The following is an 18,603-nucleotide window of genomic DNA, read 5'->3' as shown; positions in this document are numbered from 1 at the left end:
TTATATGCTGTATATGTCATGAATTTAGAAAATATTAAATAACACTTAGAATGAAAGTCAAAAAGAAATTAAAAATTATGGGAAGAGAATAAAAAGTATGCCAGTAACCTAAGTTTATTTTTCAGACAAAGGGAAAATTAAAGTGCACTGCGGTACTCTAACTAACTGAAGAAAGCTCACTTGGCAAAGATGGAAAAGAGAAATGCCTTAGAAAACAGCCCATTAGAATGTAAACCAGTTTGTCAGGAAAGACATTTTCTTGAGATCCAAGAGGAAATTCTATAGCTTGATTTCTGTTCCTGTTACCTGCTAACCAGGAAACACACGCTTGCACAGAATCTTGGCTTAGAGAGTGCTTACTCATGAGCATAAGGTAGTGTCACAAGGACACTTTTGGTATTTCCTTTAGGCAGGCATCAAAACACAAACTTTATTCTCTTTTTATTATTTAAAGAATTTTTGGAGTCCCCAAATATGGAAATAAGGTTTAATTCAAATATTAGAGGACTTTAGCTTTGTTGCTCTTACTGATTATTTTAAAACTGTAAGAGTATGCACATGGTACAACCCATAATAAGTGAAGAGTAAGTTCCCTCCCAGGGCTACAATGCCCAGGGCATCCGGGCTTGAATTTCATTCTTCTCTCCCTGACTGCCAAAGGTCGCCTGCCATCTTCAACATCAACAGTTACTGCTTTTCTTCTGCATATCTGTCTTTTCCTTTTAACTGCTTCTCGACTCTTGGTGGGAGTGCTAGGGAAGCATAAGGCAGTAGAAATAAATTTGTCTTATTCCTTCATGTGATAAAATTGGTCCGAATAGATAAACCCATGTTGTTGACTTCCTCAGCTGAAATTAGAAGTATTTCTTTGATTTCTGTCAACAATAGGAATAGAGCCAAACCCACCCCTTATAAAAAAGCCGAGAAGCTGCCTACTCCCAAGGCTCTGCTAAATATGGTCTGTAAATGTCTCCTTCCTTACCCTCTCATAATGATGGGTGCCTTGTCATTGTTGCTTTTAAAAAGTTGGAGGGGGATAAATTTTACCTATTTTTTAGTCCCTTTGAGTATACTTACAGCACAATACAAGTCTACACTAAAATTATAACTTTTTAAAAATCTTTAAAGAAGAGGCTTGGATTCCCCAGAGGGAAGTATTCATAAAACCTTCTAATGTTGGCATTACCAACAGCTTTCTGCACCAGAACAAATGCTGGCCAAAATGCTATCTGTCCCCAGCTACCCATTCAGAGCCCCAGATGTGTGCGTTCTGGGACTGCAATGGGAAGCATGATGTCTCGAGTCCATAAAAATAGCCAGAGAAAGGAATAAACTGTTGGAGAACTGGCAGAGTCCAGAAGTGCCAGGACTTACCCACCCCCACCCTTGCGCCTCCGTGCCTCCAAGCGTAAGGCTGTTCAGTATACTGTGATTTCTACACGACTGGTCCCCACACAGCTCAATTCAAAGAACAGAAATTGCCCAGCTCCCCTGCTCTCAGCTACCACTGCTCTACTCCCTCATGGTTCTTATTCCTGGTTTTGTTGTCCTGCTCAGAGAATTAGAAGATTTCTTACAACAAAACTAACAGATGGACTGCTGCCAATGGCACACTGTGACAGATGAAAAAGGTATGTAGCCCCACTGGCATTGGCTGAAATGCTCCCACAGGGAACTAGCCAGAGTACCCCCTTCCCTCCACCCATGGAGCTGCCGTCCAGCCAGACAGCCCTCTGGCTAACAAGTTCAGCAGAGATGGCTCCTGGGCTTTGGGGCCCTCTACAGCCTCCCAGCCCTGCCTCTCCTCCTCAGCTGATTCCATAAGCTTCAGTGGAGTTGTCGGCAGCTTGGCTACGATGACATGACTCTCGAAGGCAGGAGAGGTGGGTGGCACTATGGAGATAAGCAACTCACACCTCCCCATCCTTCCTCCCACTCTCTAACTTAGAAACACGAGGTACTCTGAGATCTGGAACTGGCCTCCCACAGCTGCTCTGCTATGGCTGTGCTCTGCCAACTGCTTCCTTAGGGCTGTCTCTTGAGGAGTCTTTGGTTTTGCTCTTAACTCGTTGTAGATCCCAGCAAGACATTTGGCCACACATCCAAGCAGGGAAGATTTCCTACGTCTAAGAGTCATTTCACAGCATGAGAACTTCAAAGACCCCAGGGAAGCCTCACCAGGGTTGACACTGCTGGCTTGCAGGGCAAGCAGAAAGCAGACTTGTGAAACCAGGATCTGTGGTCAGCAATACATTTGCTGGTGCCCAATGAGGGTGAGTGTGTGTATGTATAAATAGACACAACTATGCAACTGGAAAATGAATGTCACAACACATTAATTAATTTTCCCAAATGCTATGCTCTGTCGTCTTTTTTTTTTTTTTTTAAGATTTTATTTATTTATTTGAGAGGTAGAGTTACAGTGAGAGGGAGAGACAGAGAGAAAGGTCTTCCTTCCATTAGTTCACTCACAAAATGGCCGCAATGGCTGGAGCTGTGCCAATCCAAAGCCAGGAGCCAGGTGCTTCTTCCTGGTCTCCCATATAGGTGCAGGGGCCCAAGTACTTGGGCCATCTTCCACTGCTTTCCCAGGTCATAGCAGAGAGCTGGATTGGAAGAGGAGCAGCTGGGACTAGAACCGGTGCCCATATGGGATGCTGGTGCCGCAGGCAGAGGATTAACCTACTTTGCCATGGTGCCAGCCCTTCTGTCTTCTTTTATATTGTTTAATTTTTTTTTTTAATTTATTTTACAGGCAGAGAAAGAAAGAGAGAGAGAAGAAGGAGAGAGACAGTCGCTCCCCAAATGCCTGCAACAGCTGGGGCTGGCCCAGGCCAACCCAGGAAGCCAGAATTCCATCCTGGTTTCCCATGTGGGTTTCAGGGACCCAAGCACTTGAGCCGTCAGCTGCTGCCTCCCAGAGTGTGCATCAGAGGGAAGCTGGAGTCAAAAGTGGAGCTGGGTTGTTATACTGACAGTTAAGCTGCTCCCCTGGCAGGCCAGCATCCCGTACAGGAGGGGTTCAAACTCTGTCTCCTCTTCTGAGCTGGCTTCCTGATAAAGTGTATCTCTCTCTCTCTCTCTCTCTCTCTTTCTCTCTCTCTCTCTGTCACTCTGCCTTTCAAATAAACAAATTTAAAAGAAGGAGAAGAAGATAAGGAGGAGGAGGTGGAGGAGGAACTGGTACACAGATTAGGCACTCCAATATGGGATGCAGGTGCCTCACTCAGGGTCTTAACTGCTCTGCCAAACATCTGGTCCTTTATTGTTTTTCAAGCTTTTTTTTTTTTTTTAATTTATTATTTATTTGAGAGGCAAAGAAGGGAGAGTTTTCATCTGTTGGGTCATGCCCTTGATGGGCCCTGGCTGTGGCTGAAGCCAGGAATTGGGAACTCAATTCAGGTTTCCAACATGGATGGCAGGAACTAAATTACTCAAGCCATCATATGCTGTTTCTCAGGGTCTGCCTTAGCAGGAAGCTGGAGTCAGGAACAAGACACAAGGATTGAACCCGGACTGCAATGTGGGACACAGGCTTCTTAACCTCTAAGGCTGAATGCCCCTCTCGAAAGCTGTTTTTGACCCACTAAATGGATCTGTGACCAGTAATGAGTCACACTGTGCAGTCTGAAAAGCATGATACACAAAAGCAAAAACTCCTTGTGCTGCTTCTTTTTCTTTTTTTAGCAATTTATTTATTTTATTTGAAATGCAGAGTTACAGAGAGAGGGAGAGATGGACAGAGAGAGGAGAGACTGAGAGAGCAATCTTCAGTCTGCTCATTCGCTCCCCAAATGACTACAACAGTGGGGGCAGAGCCAGGCTGAAGCCAGGAGACAGGACCTTCATCCAGATCTTCCTCATGGGTATTAGGTGCTCAACAATTTGGTCCATGTTCCACTGCTTTCCCAGGCACATTTGTGGGGAACTAGATTGGAAGTGTAGCATCTGGGTCTTGAACCAGCACCCATAAGGTATGCCAGTGTTGCAGGTGGTAGCTTAACCCTTGTACTATTTCATACTGAGTCATCCAGTTCACTTTTAACTATGAAGTAAAAATTCCAAAAAATAAGAGTAATAGTCACTCTGAATTTTTAAAATATTTTATTTATTTTTGAGAGGTAGGGTTACAGACAATGAGAGGGAGAGACAGAGAGAGAGAGATCTTCCATCTGCTGGTTCACTCCCCAATTGGCCACAACGGCTGGAGCTGGGCCAATCCAAAGCCAGGAGCCAGGAGCTTCTTCTGGGTCTCCATGCAGGTGCAGGGGCCCAAGGACTTGGGCCATCTTCTACTGCTCTCTCAGGCCATAGCAGAGAGCTGGATTGGAAAAGGAGCAGCTGGGACTCAAACCGGCACCCACATGGGATATTGGCGCCACAGGTGGAGGCTTAGCCCACACCACATTGTTGGCCCTGTCACTCTGAATAAAACAACAACAAAAAAAAGCACCCTTCTCAGAAAAAAGTTATTTTCCTGCTCATCATTCTCTACACTGCAACCAGAGCAAGGCTTTTAACATATACATCACACCCTGTCCATCCTTGCGTGAGCTTGACAGTGCCACCCAGTTGCCAGTAATGACAGCTGCTACCTCTTGCACCCTGCTTGCAGTATGCCAGGCACACCTGTACACGTCTATCCATTCAGTCACCTCTTCCTCACAGTAACCTGCAAGCTAGAGCTACCATCCGACTGCCTGACAGAGCTCAAAAACTCACAGCTAGTAAGAGGCACGGCCTCTTAAAAGATTTTATTTATTTATTTGAGAGGTGGAGTTACAGACAGTGAGAGGGAGAGACAGAGAGATTGATTTTCCATCAGCTGGCACTCCCCAAATGTCCACAATGGCCAGAGCTTCGCCAATCCAAAGCCAGGAGCCAGGAGCTTCTTCCGGGTCTCCCACGCGGGTGCAGGGGCCCAAGGACTTGGGCCATCTTCTACTGCTTTCCCAGGCCATAGCAGAGCTGGATCAGAAGTGGAGCAGCCGGGACTTGAACTGGTGCCCATATAGAATGCCGGCTCTGCAGGTGGAGGCTTAGTTCACTATGCCACAGTGTCAGCCCCAATAAGTAAAATAAATCTTTAAAAAAAAAATAGAGCCCCCAGTCTGCCATCAGTCTGCCCCAGGAGCTCCAGCTTTCTGGCCATGTGCATGGCCTCACATGTGCTGCTTGTTCCCCTTGGCTGGTTCCCATACAGGCTGCTCTTAGGTTTTCCCTCAACCCCTTCTGCTGGCCCCACCAGAGCTGCACTCTGAGTGTTCCATAGTGCTCCCTGCCTTCTTCCCTCCCTCCTTCATCCACTCATTCGATTCATTGTTTACTGGACTCTTACCCCTTGTAAGAAGAAACAAAAGCAAAGGAGACAAAGTCCCTGCCCTCATGAGTTCATATTTTCCAATGGGGGTGGAAAGACATAATGTCAGGTGGTGACAAATGTTAATGAGTACTTATGAAATGCATGAAGTTTGTATTCCTTAAATAAAAGGTTTCTGTGGGGAAAAATGTTAATGAGAAAAATAATGCCGGGGAAGGTGGCCTGGGTGTGCCACAGGACGAGGCATGTGTGCCCGTTTTATACTGGGAGTTTTGGGAGGTGATGCTCCAGCAGAGGTCACTGGGAGCAGGAGCCTTGTGTCTAGTGAGGTTGAGGGGAGCCATGCAGGAGAGAAGGGCGCGTGCACAGCGCCTGAGTGCTGAGTGCTTGCTGCGGCACAGTGAGCAGGGAGGCCAGATTGTTAGCAAGTCACTCTGGCTCTTGCCCCTGTGAACGGGGAAGCTACCTGAGGGCTCTGAGCAGAAGGGATGTATTTATTTCCTATTCCTGCTGTAAAAATGACCACAAGTTGGGGCCGGTTCTGTGGCGTAGTGGGTAAAGCTACCGCCTGAAGCACTGGCATTCCATATGGTTCAAGTCCCAGCTGCTCCACTTCCAATCCAGCTCTCTGCTATGGCCTGGGAAAGCAGTAGAAGATGGCCCAAGTCTCTGGGCCCCTGCATCCATGAGGGAGACCCTGAAGAAGCACCTGGCTCCTGGCTTTGGATCAGTGCAGCTCCTGTTGTTTTGGCCAATTGGGGAGTGAACCATCGATGGAAGACCTCTCTCTCTCTCTCTCTCTCTCTCTCTCTCTCTCTCTCTCTCTGCCTCTCCTCTCTGTGTCTAACTCTGACTTTCAAATAAATAAATCTTTTTTTAACATGACCACAAGTTGAGAGGCTTGAAACAACACAGATTTATTCCCTTCCAGTTCTGGAGCTCAGAAGTAGCCCACTGTGATGCAGTCTGTATGCTGGCAAAGCTCTCTTTCACAAGGCTCCAGGGGAGGGCCTGCTCCCTTGCTTCGCCCAGCTGCTGGAGTCCTCTTTCTTCAAGACCCGCAGGGCTGCACTTCTCTGCTACACTTCCAAGTCCTCTTCTCCCTCTGACCATAGCTACTAAGGGGCATGCACCTTTTTTTTTTTTTTTTTTTAAGATTTATTTGCGGGGCTGATGCTGTGGCATAGCCAGTTAAGCTGCCACCTGCAATGCTGGCATCCCATATGGGCTCCAGTTCAAGTCTCGGCTGGTCCACCTCAGATACAGCTTCTTGCTAATACACCTGGGAAAGCAGCAGAGAATGGCCCAAGGTCTTTGGGCCCCTGCACCCACATGGGAGACCCAGAAGAAACTCCTAGTTCCTGGCTTTGAACTGGCCCAGCCCTGGCTGTTGCAGCCATTTAGGGGAGTGAACGGGTAGATGGACAATCTCTCTTTCTGTCTCTCCCTCTCTCTCTGTAAACTCTGCCTTACAAACAAATAGAATCTTTTAAAAAATTTATTTTTTTAAAAAAGATTTATTTATTTATTTGAAAGGCAGATTTACAGAGAGAGAGAGAGAGAGAGAGAGAGAGAGAGAGGTCTTCCATCCGCTGGTTTCACTCCCCAGAAAAGGCTGTAGCTGTGCCAATCTGGGTGCAGGGGCTCAAGGACTTGGGCCATTTTCTGCTGCTTTACCAGGCCACAGCAGAGAGTTGGATTGGAAGTGGAACAGCTGGGACTCAAATCAGTGCCCATATGGGATGCTGGCACTGCAGGTGGCAGCTTTTACCCACTATGCACAGTGTAGGCCTCCCCCCCCAAATTTTATTTGTTTGAAAGACCAAGCAAGAGAGATGGAGGGGACAGAAAGGGAAAGAGAATCTATCCCATTCACTGATTTGCTCCCCGAATGAGTGCAACAGGCATGACTAGGCCAGGCTGAAGGCAGTAGCCATGAACTCCAACCTGGTCTCCCACATGAGTGGCAGGGCCCCAAGTACTTGAGCCATCTTTTGCTGCTTGCCCAGGTACATTAGGAGGAAGCTGGATAGCTGGGACTCAAATTAGCACTCTAATATGAGATGCTGGTGTCGCAAGCAGCTGTTTAACCTACTGTGTCATGTCAGTCCCAAAGGTTATTCACTTCTAAGGATCCCTATGAGTAGGTTGGGCCCACCTGAAAAATCCCAACAGAATCCCCCATTTTAAGATCCTTAAACACAACTGCCAAGTTCTTTGGCCGCATATGGGAACATACGCATAGGATCCAGGGATTAGGACACAGGGGTGAATAATTCTGCCTAAACCAGTGATGCAGTCTGACGTCAGTGGTAACAGGATCAGCCTGGCTGCCCTATGAGGGGAAAAGGGAGACCAGTCAGGAAGCTTTGCAATAGCACAGGAGGGAGTTGCTCAAGGCCCCGGGGCTAGAGTGCCAGCAGCAGGTTGGTGTAACAGGTGACTGAATTCTGGGTTTCTGTGAAGGTGGAGCTGACATGTGTGTGCAGTGTGAGAAGACTTAGAGATAACTTCAAGGTTCAAAGGTAATCTCAGAGTACCTGCCACATGTTGTATTTATGTAACTCTGTTCCCCGTGAGACTGAAAGTTCTGAAGACAAAGGCCCCACATCTGGCTTTTTCACTGTTGTATCCTCCCATCTCTGAGCACAGGGAATTTGCAACACAGCCCATAACTATTGGTGGAGTCATTGTTGTGGATCAGGCACTTTACATAATCTCATTTAATCAGAACAACCTTCTGAGGCGGCTCCTATCATTATCCCCACTTACTAAGTGAAGAAACCAAGGTCCAGAGAGATTAGTTTATATCAGTAAACAGAAGACCCCGGATTTAAATCTATATTGAATAAAAGCATTCATTCACTCAAATTAAGCAAAGACTTGAGTTTAACTAAATATTCTGACCACATTTGGAATAGGATATGCGGAAAAGAGCAAGATTTATAAATAGTTCAAAGTTTTAGCCATAGAAAAATCATGTCGTAACCAGCAAGATTTAGAGCAGCTCACTCAGGAATTCTCAAACTATACAGTCAATCGTAGCTGTGGTTTGGTTGCTGTCAAGTGTTGCAGACAATAATTTCAGAAAAGTCTTATAAACATGCTGGAGACAAAGAGGAGAAAAACAAATGACATCAGATAGACCGTGATGGCACAGTGAAAAATGTCCAGACTGAGGGTGAAGAGGGAGGGGCTTCTGTCTCATTTAAGTCCTAACCACTTATTAACATTGGAGGTGTTGATTCCATCTTTCCAAGTCCTGCTCACCTACAAAAAGGCTATGATAGACGCTGTCTGCCTTAACAGCCTGAAGAGGCTTCTGGGAGAAATTAAATCCATCCCATAAATTCAGATCACCTATAGCCCAGCACTGCACTATACACAGCCATGGCACGAGCGAAACAGACAAACCCCCATTGTGTGGAGTTTGCCTTCTAATGGAAGGGAAGGTTGACAAGAGCAAGAGCTAGTAAGTAGATATTTTCAAGAGTGATAAAGGTTACAAAGGAGGATAAAACAGGGTAGAGGGGTACAGAGTGATCAAGGAGGAGGTAATATCGCACACTGACCTGAATAAATTGAAGGCATGGCGGGGGTTTTGACACAGCAGGTCAAGCCACCAATTGGGACGCCTGCATCCCGAGTCAGAGTGTCTGGGTCAGAGTCCTGCTGCCTCTTCTGATCCAGCTTCCTGCCAGTGCGCACCCTGGGTGGTGGCACATGATGGCTGACGTAGTTGGGTCTCCGCCACACCCAGGGGAGACCCAGATGCAGTTCTGGCTCATAGCTTCAGCCTGTCCCAGCCCTTGCAGTTGCAGGCATTTGGGGAATGAATCAATGGAGGGAAGATCTCTGTCATTCTTTCAAATAAATTAGTAATAATAACACTAATAATAGAGCAAGCAAGGAAGTATTCTGGAAAAAGGATGATTCAGGCAGAGAGAATAAAAAATGTTTTTGATTGATTTGAAAGGCTGAGTGACAGAGAGTGAGAGCAAGAGATTGATCTTCCATTTGCTGGTTCACTCCCCAATTGTCAGCAACAGCCAGGGCTGGGCCAGGGCGAAGGTAGTAGCCAGGAACCCCATCCTGTTCTCTCACATGGGTGGCAGGGACTCAAGTATTTGAGCCATCATCTGCTGCCTCCACGTGCATTAGCAGGAAGTTGGATCAGAAGCAGATCAGTTAAGACTCAAACTGGCACTGCGATATGGGATGCAGGCATCCCAAGCCATGTCATGACCCACCACGCCAGATCACCTGCCCTGGGAACAAATTTGTTTTTACTTTCTCTGGTGAGAATGGGCTTGGGGCATCTGGGGAACAGCAAGGAGTGGTGGACATTGGACAGTGCACAGTGCAGGAAGGGACAGGATCATGTGGGGCTTTGCAGGTTTTACTGCCACTGAAATCACTTTCCTTGAAACTTTGATTTTATTATGCAAAGAAGATGGAAACCAAAATATGCAAAGAACAATACAAATAGTAGACAAAGGAGTGATAGACTTGGGCAGTAATACTGGCACGCCTGCTTCAAGTCCATGGAGTTCTGGGGACTATCTGGGTTGGAATTCTGGATGCACCAGTTGCTACATGTGACTTTCATGTGTGTGACCTTGAACATGTTACACTTCCTCGGTGCCTCATTTTCCTCACGTGTAAAATAGTGATCATAATGGTACATAGCATATTAGGTTGTTCTGAAGATTAAATTATATTTATGATCAGTTTCCAGAACAAGAATGCTCGTAAATGTTAGTCATTATTATGATTAGTTACTGGACTTGTACAACCAATTGAGTTTATTAATGTTGATTTCTTTAATTCAGAACCTGACATTTATTTTTAAACAAAAATTTTTATATAAAGATTTTTTTTTAAAGAGAAAGGCTATGTTTTTAAATACAAAGTGTTTCAGAATTCAGATATTTAAAATCAATGAAATAAGCTTTCCTCAAAGTTCCAACTGATAGTGAAGTGCCTGAATACAATGGGTTTTAACAGCACAAGGAATTTGCCCTTCAGAGATCAATTCTCCCCCCTTCCCTAGAGATTCCTTTTGGTCCATGTCACCAAGTGAGGAGTGGAGGCAAGAGCCAGTACCTATCCCAGGCACCTTCAGAATGACCTGTGTCCTATCAAGTTTTCATTGTGTGTGTTTGTTTTAGTGAAAGTGATTCCAGTGACAGTGAAACCTAACACATGCAATAACACAAGGGTACTACTTCTGCCCTCTTGGTGTAATAAAGTATCATGTTTTCAACAGTGTAATATGATTCCATACCCACAAATTCACCCTATTTCAGTTTTGTAAGTTCTCCCTTATTTTCACAATACTTAGCAAAAGCTTGTTGCTGTTTGAAAGTAAGGAAATTAGAGTAATGTGTAGTTGAAGCAAACCAGATGAAGAACAAAGCAAATCTAAAAGCCAGCTGCTAACCAGCTACCCGGTCACACACTTTTCTTAATGTGTTTGAATGGAATTGAATAGCGGCCAAAACCAACATCTCCTCAAAACCAGATTGAGATGCGTGTGAACAACCAAAGGCCATTCAACCAAGCTTCCATATCAATAAATGGCTTGAAAGGAAAGGGGCAGATGAACAATCACCAGGAATTTATGAAACTTATGGAAAGGTTTATCAGTTGGGTTATGCAAGAAGCTATCTTGATAATAAACAAGTCCGCTGAAAGAGTTCTTGTGCAAAACATAACATATTTTACCGCCATTTGAAAGATATGTAAAAATGTTTTTGGTTTTATTTTTAACCTTTCTAAATCCAGGCACCCACTGCCTTCCAAAAGCTATTCTTGGTGATGATACAATGTTCTGACACGTTTTCCCTGAGACACATCTGCTGAAATTAACATTTTTGTCTCCACAGACTCACATGTCACTGAAAAATATGAAAAAATCATTGTTTTCTTGCTAATCAGGCTTTGCTGGCAGAATTTTTCAAATCAAACTTACTCTAATCTTCCAAGAGAGAGGGACCATATATCGCTACTGTAATCCATATCACCTTTGAATAGTATAAGGCTCTGCTGAGGGTGGATAAAATCAACAGACAAATAGATGTTTCTGTGGCAGCTCAAACTCTACCTGTTGGATTCTACACACTTCTTTTTTTCTTTTTTTTCTTTTTTTTTTTTTTTTTTTTTTTTTGACAGGCAGAGTGGACAGTGAGAGAGAGACAGAGAGAGAAAGGCCTTCCTTTTTGCCGTTGGTTCACCCTCCAATGGCCGCCGCGGCCGGTGCACCACGCTGATCCGATGGCAGGAGCCAGGTACTTATCCTGGTCTCCCATGGGGTGCAGGGCCCAAGCACTTGGGCCATCCTCCACTGCACTCCCTGGCCATAGCAGAGAGCTGGCCTGGAAGAGGGGCAACCGGGACAGAATCCGGCGCCCCGACCGGGACTAGAACCTGGTGTGCCGGCGCCGCAAGGTGGAGGATTAGCCTAGTGAGCCGCGGCGCGGGCCTGGATTCTACACACTTCTAACTTACATTCTTGCATATCTTGAAACACAGGTTTGTGGTGCCTGGATCTGGAAACAAGAGAAAGGAACAATGTAATGAAATGCTTTCTTATGTCGAGATGATAAACAGGGCCAATGCTCTGCGACCTGTGCAAGCTTTCTTGGTCCCTCCAGTCACATCCAGCTGCAGACTGACAATAAGGGTCCACCATTACAGACTGGATTGGAATCAAGTACTGATGCTTTACCAGTTAATATAGCTCAAGACTCAAGAATACTTAAGCACCCATCATACTCCTACCTCTGTGTTAGAAACTACAAGAAAGATATGATGAGGAGAAGACAAGTACACAAATAATTAGAACATTGAGCAGAATGTAATATGTGAGAAATAAACATAATGTAATAGATTCAAAGGGGGAAAAATCACATAGAAAAAAATCTGAATGTAGATGGTAGAATGTGACCTGATGGTCCGAAAAGATCAGAATGTCAGAGGTTGATATTTAGAGAAAAGAAAAAGAAAGATGTTAGAAGAAAGGGTTAACCTCACCTAGCCCCAAGGCACATATAAAGAGAACAAAGTAATATGAGGACAGCTAGCATGGTGGAGCAGGGCCAGAAGAGAAAGGCTCTAAGGGCAAGTTGAGTTTCCATTTTATCCTGCAGACTAAGGGGCTTTTAACCTTGGAATATTTCCAGGCAAGATTACATTTGTTTTACAAGGATAATCAACATCTAGGAATAGGATGGCTATTGAATAGCAAGGGTGACTGAGGAGAAACTGAATGGACAAAGAGACTAATTGGAGGGTGGTGGAGAACAGAGGATCACAGTGAGAAGCCAGAGAGGGGCAGAATCCAGAGGCGCTCTGAACGTATCGCACTTGAGGCCAAGGAGGGCACTGAAGAGGAGTTGATGCACAGCTCGGGTGACCGGAAGTCTCTCCCCCAGTTATGGCGTTGTTTGGTGGGGAAAGTTTATGAGTTTAGTTTGGTACACACCATGTTTCATCAAAAGAATGTAAGCTCAAGATCTGCTTTTTCTCAGCTATCCTTTTGAAAAATTTTTGCTTTGACTGCTGAGTTCCAAAATTAGCTCTGAGCTGTCTAGTTCTGTGCTCAGGTATTTTGTCATGGAGTGCTGGAATATCCCCTTCCTTTGAGATCTGCAGTGTTACTTTCCAAAAATTTCATTTAATAATAAATAGCTGGGTATAATTTTCAATGTTTTTCTCAATAGCTTTTTTTCCATCAGTAGACATTTTAATTTGTATTGTAACTAAAATTTGAATGCAATAACTTTCACTAATAAGATGTGTGAACAAAGAACCATAACATTTGGGGTTCTAACATTATATACAGAAGCCTCCAACTCTAAAAAAGATTTCTTGGTTGTGCCATCTGCTTGGAGATTAATTAATGGTTTAAAAATAGATGATCTTTTGAAGGCAAATGACATGAAAATAATAGAAAATATTAATATAGATCTCATAACCCACACTGTAGAAAACAGTGTTATTAAGCATTGCATTTAGAAAAAGAACGGGTTGAGAATACGCCACACTGAGATACTTAGTAAACACTAAGTGTATAGTATAATGGACATAGATTAGAAAGCAGTTACTTCAAAGAGCAGGAAGGAAGGATTATTGATTAGATGCTTTCCTAGTTCTCTCTTTAAACTGTGATTGCTAATTATTTTTCAACATTACCTGAATAATGTGTACACTGGTAACCATATACAAGAGATGAACCTGCTCTTCCCATTTCCTAAGTCTAAAATAATATACAAATCCCTACCTCACCTTGTCTACTCTATTTCCATCTTTGGCTTATAACTAAGCTTCTTGAACAAGCTGCCTAGACAGGCAGTACTTGTTTCCACACCTCCACTCCTCCCTCTGCCCCCTCTGTGATGTGGCTCCCACCCTTACAAGGCCAATAAAGGCATTCTCACTAAAGTCACCAATGATCTAAGTGACCCCTCATCTTCTAATGAACACTTTGTCATGTTGGCATTATTGCTCTGGGGATTAAATGAATTAACTCAGGTAATATGCTTGGTAGTGTCTGAAATGTTTGAGATATGCTCCAAATGCATGTTCCTTTTTTTTTTATTTTACCTAGTTTTATCTAGAAATGAAAATTTACTCAGATAAAATTATTTGAGCTCACTCCCAAAAGGAAACATTCAGCTTTAGGATCAGAAATAAACTGGAGGGGCCAGCGCTGTGGCAGGTTAGGCTGCGGCCTGCAGCACTGTAATTCCATATGAGCGCCATTTCAAATCCTGGCCGCTCCACTTCCAATCCCGCTTCCTGCTAATGGCCGAGGAAAGCAGCAGAAGATGCCCAAGTGCTTGGGCCCCTGTACCAGCATGTGAGACACAGATGAAGCTCCTAGTTCTTGGTTTCAGCCTGGCCAAGCCTTGGCTGTTGCGGCCATTTGGGGAGTGAGCCAGAGGATGAAAGACTTATCTCTGCCTCTGCCTCTCCCTTTCTGTAACTCCACTTTTCAAATAAATAAATACATTTTTTTTAAAAAATTAAAGAAATAGAACTGAGAAGAGTCTACTTGTTTTGGGTTAGGAGCGGGTCTACAAGCCTGATTGAGCAGAGTCAGAGCTGTGTGATGTTAACATTTAAATTCTGTGCACTCAAGTATATATCTGGCTTGCACAAAATTCACTCAATTCGAGCTGAGTGAGCATAGTTTGAGAAAATCTCCTTGAAAACTCATATTCTTTGTTGGTGCATCCATATTCTCTGACCACAGGTAAATTCTGCAAATGCATCTTTTCATAATTTAAGAATAATTGAAAAGTCATCACACTTTTATTCATTTACATAACTAATCTGAAAAATGAAATTATATTCTTTTAATTAGCAAATAACAATTATATTTTCATGATGTAAAACATGACTTTGATTAATCCATGTTTACATTGTGGAATGGTTAAATCAAGCTAGCTAATTAACAAATATATATCCATTATCTCACATTTTTTTTGTGTTAAGAACATTTAAAGTCTACTCTTAGCAATTTCAAATATACAAAACACTGTTGTTAGCCATAGTCACCATGTTGTACAATCACAATCGATCTGAACTTATGCCTGATCAAACAGAAACTTGTAACCTTTGACCAACGTGTTCTCAGCCCCTACAACCCAAAACCCCTGGTAACCACCACCGCACACTCTGCTTCTGAGTTCACCATTTCTAGATTCTGCATATGAGATTCTATGGTATTTGACTCTTATGCCTGGCTTATTTCACTAAGCATAATGTCCTCCAGGTTCCTTCATGTTGCCACAGATCAGACATCATTGTTTTTAAAGGTTGAATAGTACTGCATTCTGTGTATGTACTTTTTTTAATCCTTTCGTCCACTGACAGACACTTAGTTTGATACTGTATCTTGACTATCATGAATAATGCTGGAATGAACGTGGGAGTGCAGGTAGCTCTTCAACATATGGATTTCATTTCCTTTGAATATATGCCCAGAACTGAATTGCTGGAATACATAGTTCTATTTTTAACCTTTTGTGGAAACTTCATACTGTTTTTCATAATGACTGTTAATATTCTACTCAAGAGTTTACAAAGGATCCTTTTTCTTAACATCCTCACCAATCCTCACCAATGTTTGTTATCTCTTGTCTTTAATTTTTCAGAAGAATCTTATCATATAGTATCTTCCAGAATATGGGCAGAAGAGAGAGCTAAGTGTTTAAAGTATTGTTCTCAATAATCATTCAAGAGGAAGAAAAGACAAACCACAGACAAAGGAATATATTTGAAAAATATTCATCTGATGAAAAACTATTAACCAAAATATACAAAGAGCTCTTAAAACTCAACAATAAGAAAACAATCTGATTTTTAAAAAATGTGCCAAAGACTTCAACAGACACCACATCAAAGATGCTATGTGTAGATGGTAAACAAACATATTAAAACATGTTCCACGGGGGAGGACATTTGGTGCAGGACACCTGTATTCCATATTGAATGCTTGGGTAGAGTCCTATCTACTCTGCTTCCAATCCAGCTTCCTGTTGACATGCATCCTGGGGCAGGGGCTAGGGAAGAACAGCAGATGATGGCTCAAGTACTTGGGTCCCTGCCATCCACATGGGAACCTGAGTGCAATTCTGGGCCCTGGCTTTGGCCCTGGCTGTTGCAGATGTTTGCGGGGTAAACCAGTGAAAGGAAAATCTATTTATCTGGCTCTCTGCCTTTCAAATAAAAAAAATGAAAATAAATTTTAAAAAGAAAAACCATGCTGAAGGGATGGGCCTTCGAGGTAGAGGTTAAGACACTGCTTGACAGACTCATAGAATGGCAGATGTCCTAAATAGCACTCTGGCCTCAGAATCAGCCCTTAAAGCATTCGGATATGGCTGAAGAGCCCATGAGAGTATTTTAGGCATGGAAAGCCAAGACACTCTGGAACAAAAAAAAAAAAAAAAAAAAAAAAGACCTAAATGAAAGATCTCTGCAAGTGAGATCCCAGTGGAAAGAACGGGGCCATCAAAGAAGGACGTACCTTTCTCTGAAGGGAGGAGAGAACTTCCACTTTGACTATGACCCTGTCGGAATAAGATCAAAGTCAGCGAACTCAAAAGGCTTCCATAGCCTTGGCAACTCATGACTAGAGCCTAGGGAGATTACTGATGCCATAAACAAGAGTGTCAAATTGTTAAGTCAACAACAGGAGTCACTGTGTACTTACTTCTCATGTGGGATCTGTCCTTAATGTGTTGTCCAATGTGAAGTAATGCTATAACTAGTACTGAAACAGTATTTTACACTTTGTGTTTCTGTGTGGGTGCAAACTGATGAAATCTTTACTTAATATATACTAAATCGATCTTCTGTATATAAAGATAATTGAAAATGAATCTTGATGTGAATGGAATGGGAGAGAGCGGGAGATGGGAGGGGTGCAAGTGGGAGGGAAATTATGGGGGGGGGAGCCATTGTAATCCATAAACTGTACTTTGGAAATTTATATTTACTAAATTAAAAAAAAAAAAGACACTGCTTGAGACACTTTCATCCTATGTTAAGAGAGCTTGGGTTCCAGTCCTGGAACCGCTCTTTTTTTTTTTTTTTTTTTTTTGATTTTTATTTACTCATGTGAGAAGCAGAATTACAGAGAGAGAGAGAGAGAGAAAGAAGTCTTCCATCTGCTGGTTCACTCCCCAAATGGCCACAATGACTGGAGCTGGGCCGATGGGAAGCCAGGAGTCAGGAGCTTCTTCTGAGTCTCCCACATGAGTGCAGGGACCACAGCACTTGGGCCATCTTCTACTGCTTTCCCAGGCTATAACAGAGAGCTGGATTGGAAGAAAAGCTGCTAGGACTTGAACCTGCGTCCATATGGGATACCGGCATTGCAGGCGGAAGCTTAGCCCACTACGCCACAGCCTGGCTCTCAATTCTTAATTCTAATTCTAGCTTCGTGCTAATGTACACTTTGTGAGGCAGCTGGTGAAATGTCAAGTAGCTTGGTCCTTGCCACCCGTGTGGGAGACTGAGTTTCCAGCTCTGGGCTTCAACATGGCCCAGCCCCAGATATTGTGGACATTTGGGGAGTGAACCAGCAAATAGCTGATCTTTCTCTCTCTCTCTTTTTTTTTTTTTTTTTTTGGAAGGCAGAAAGAAAGAAAAAAAAAAAAAGAATTGTTTTAAAGCTATTTCCTAGGGGGCCAGCATTGTGGTACAGTGGGTTAAGCCAACCATCTATGATGCCAACATCTGAGTGCTGGTTCTAGTCCCAGATTCTCCACCTCAAATTCAGTTCCCTGCTAATGTGCCTGGGAAAGCAGCTGAAGACAGCCCAACTCTTTGGACTCCTGCACCCACACAGGAGACCTGGAAGAAGCTCCTGACTCCTGGCTTTGGACTGGCTCAGCCCTGGCTATTGTGGCCATGGGGAGTGAACCAACAGATGGAAGATCTGCTCTCTCTCCCTCTGTCTCATTCTCTAACTCTGCCTTTCAAATACATATATCTTTTTTTTAAGCAGCTAGTTCATAGAATATAATTATATAATAGCAAACATGTTGGTCTGGATCTATGAAGCAAAAAAATGTGCTCCACATCATATCATTAGAAAAGTTCAAATTAAAACAAAGACTGTACAGCTACTACATCTATTTAAAAGGCCAAAATCCAGAACACAGACACTGCCACATGCTAGTGAGGCTGTGGACCAACAGGAACACTGCCCGCTGGTGGAAGGGCAAAACGGTGTAGCCACTTTGGAAGACAGCTGGGTCATACGATCCGACAACTGTGAGATCCTTGGCATTTACCCAAAGGGGTTCAAAACTTATGTTATAGCAGCTCTATTCACAATTGTGAAAACGTGGAAACAGCCAAGATATCTCACACTAAGTGAATGGATAAATGTGGAAAATCCAGACAACGGGTGTTACTCAGCACTGAAAAGAAGCTATAAAACCATGAAAAGACGTGAAGAAATCTTAAACGCATGTAATTAAGTTAAAGCTGTCCATCAAAGACAAAAACCATGGAAAAAATAATAAAAGCATCAGTGGTTACCCAGGTGTTGAGGGGAGAGGGGTGAATCAGCAGTGAAACTATTCTATATGGTTCTGTAATGGAAGATACATTTCATTACACACTTGCCCAAACATCAGGAGTGAACCCTAATGTAAACTATGGACTCTGGGTGACAAGGAGGTGTCAGTGTAGGTCAGTGTAGTGTCGCTCCCCCTCTTTGTGGAGGAACGACACAGGACCCTGCGCTGTTCTTTCGTCTG

At 43.5% G+C, this 18,603-nt stretch overlaps 1 long non-coding RNA gene across 2 annotated transcripts in view; it reads left to right on the top strand.

Annotated features, from left to right (window-relative positions):
• The window catches only part of LOC108177995 (uncharacterized), a 39,189-nt gene extending 23,509 nt beyond the window's left edge, over positions 1–15,680 (top strand). The window contains exons 2-4 of one of the 2 annotated variants that reach the window (XR_011387985.2): positions 1,558–1,631; positions 2,076–2,273; positions 15,484–15,680. This is a non-coding gene — a long non-coding RNA (uncharacterized LOC108177995). The remainder of the gene's footprint in view (positions 1–1,557; positions 1,632–2,075; positions 2,274–15,483) is intronic. The other variant, XR_016233178.1, reaches the window with a different exon arrangement.
• The last annotated feature ends 2,923 nt before the right edge of the window (positions 15,681–18,603 follow it).

The sequence above is a fragment of the Oryctolagus cuniculus genome, chromosome 4, assembly GCF_051225735.1.
Source record: "Oryctolagus cuniculus isolate XC-2025 breed Fujian yellow rabbit chromosome 4, ASM5122573v1, whole genome shotgun sequence".
Taxonomy (NCBI): domain Eukaryota; kingdom Metazoa; phylum Chordata; class Mammalia; order Lagomorpha; family Leporidae; genus Oryctolagus; species Oryctolagus cuniculus.
Note: the sequence above shows the minus strand (reverse complement) of the source record. Positions and strands in the feature narration are given on the sequence as shown.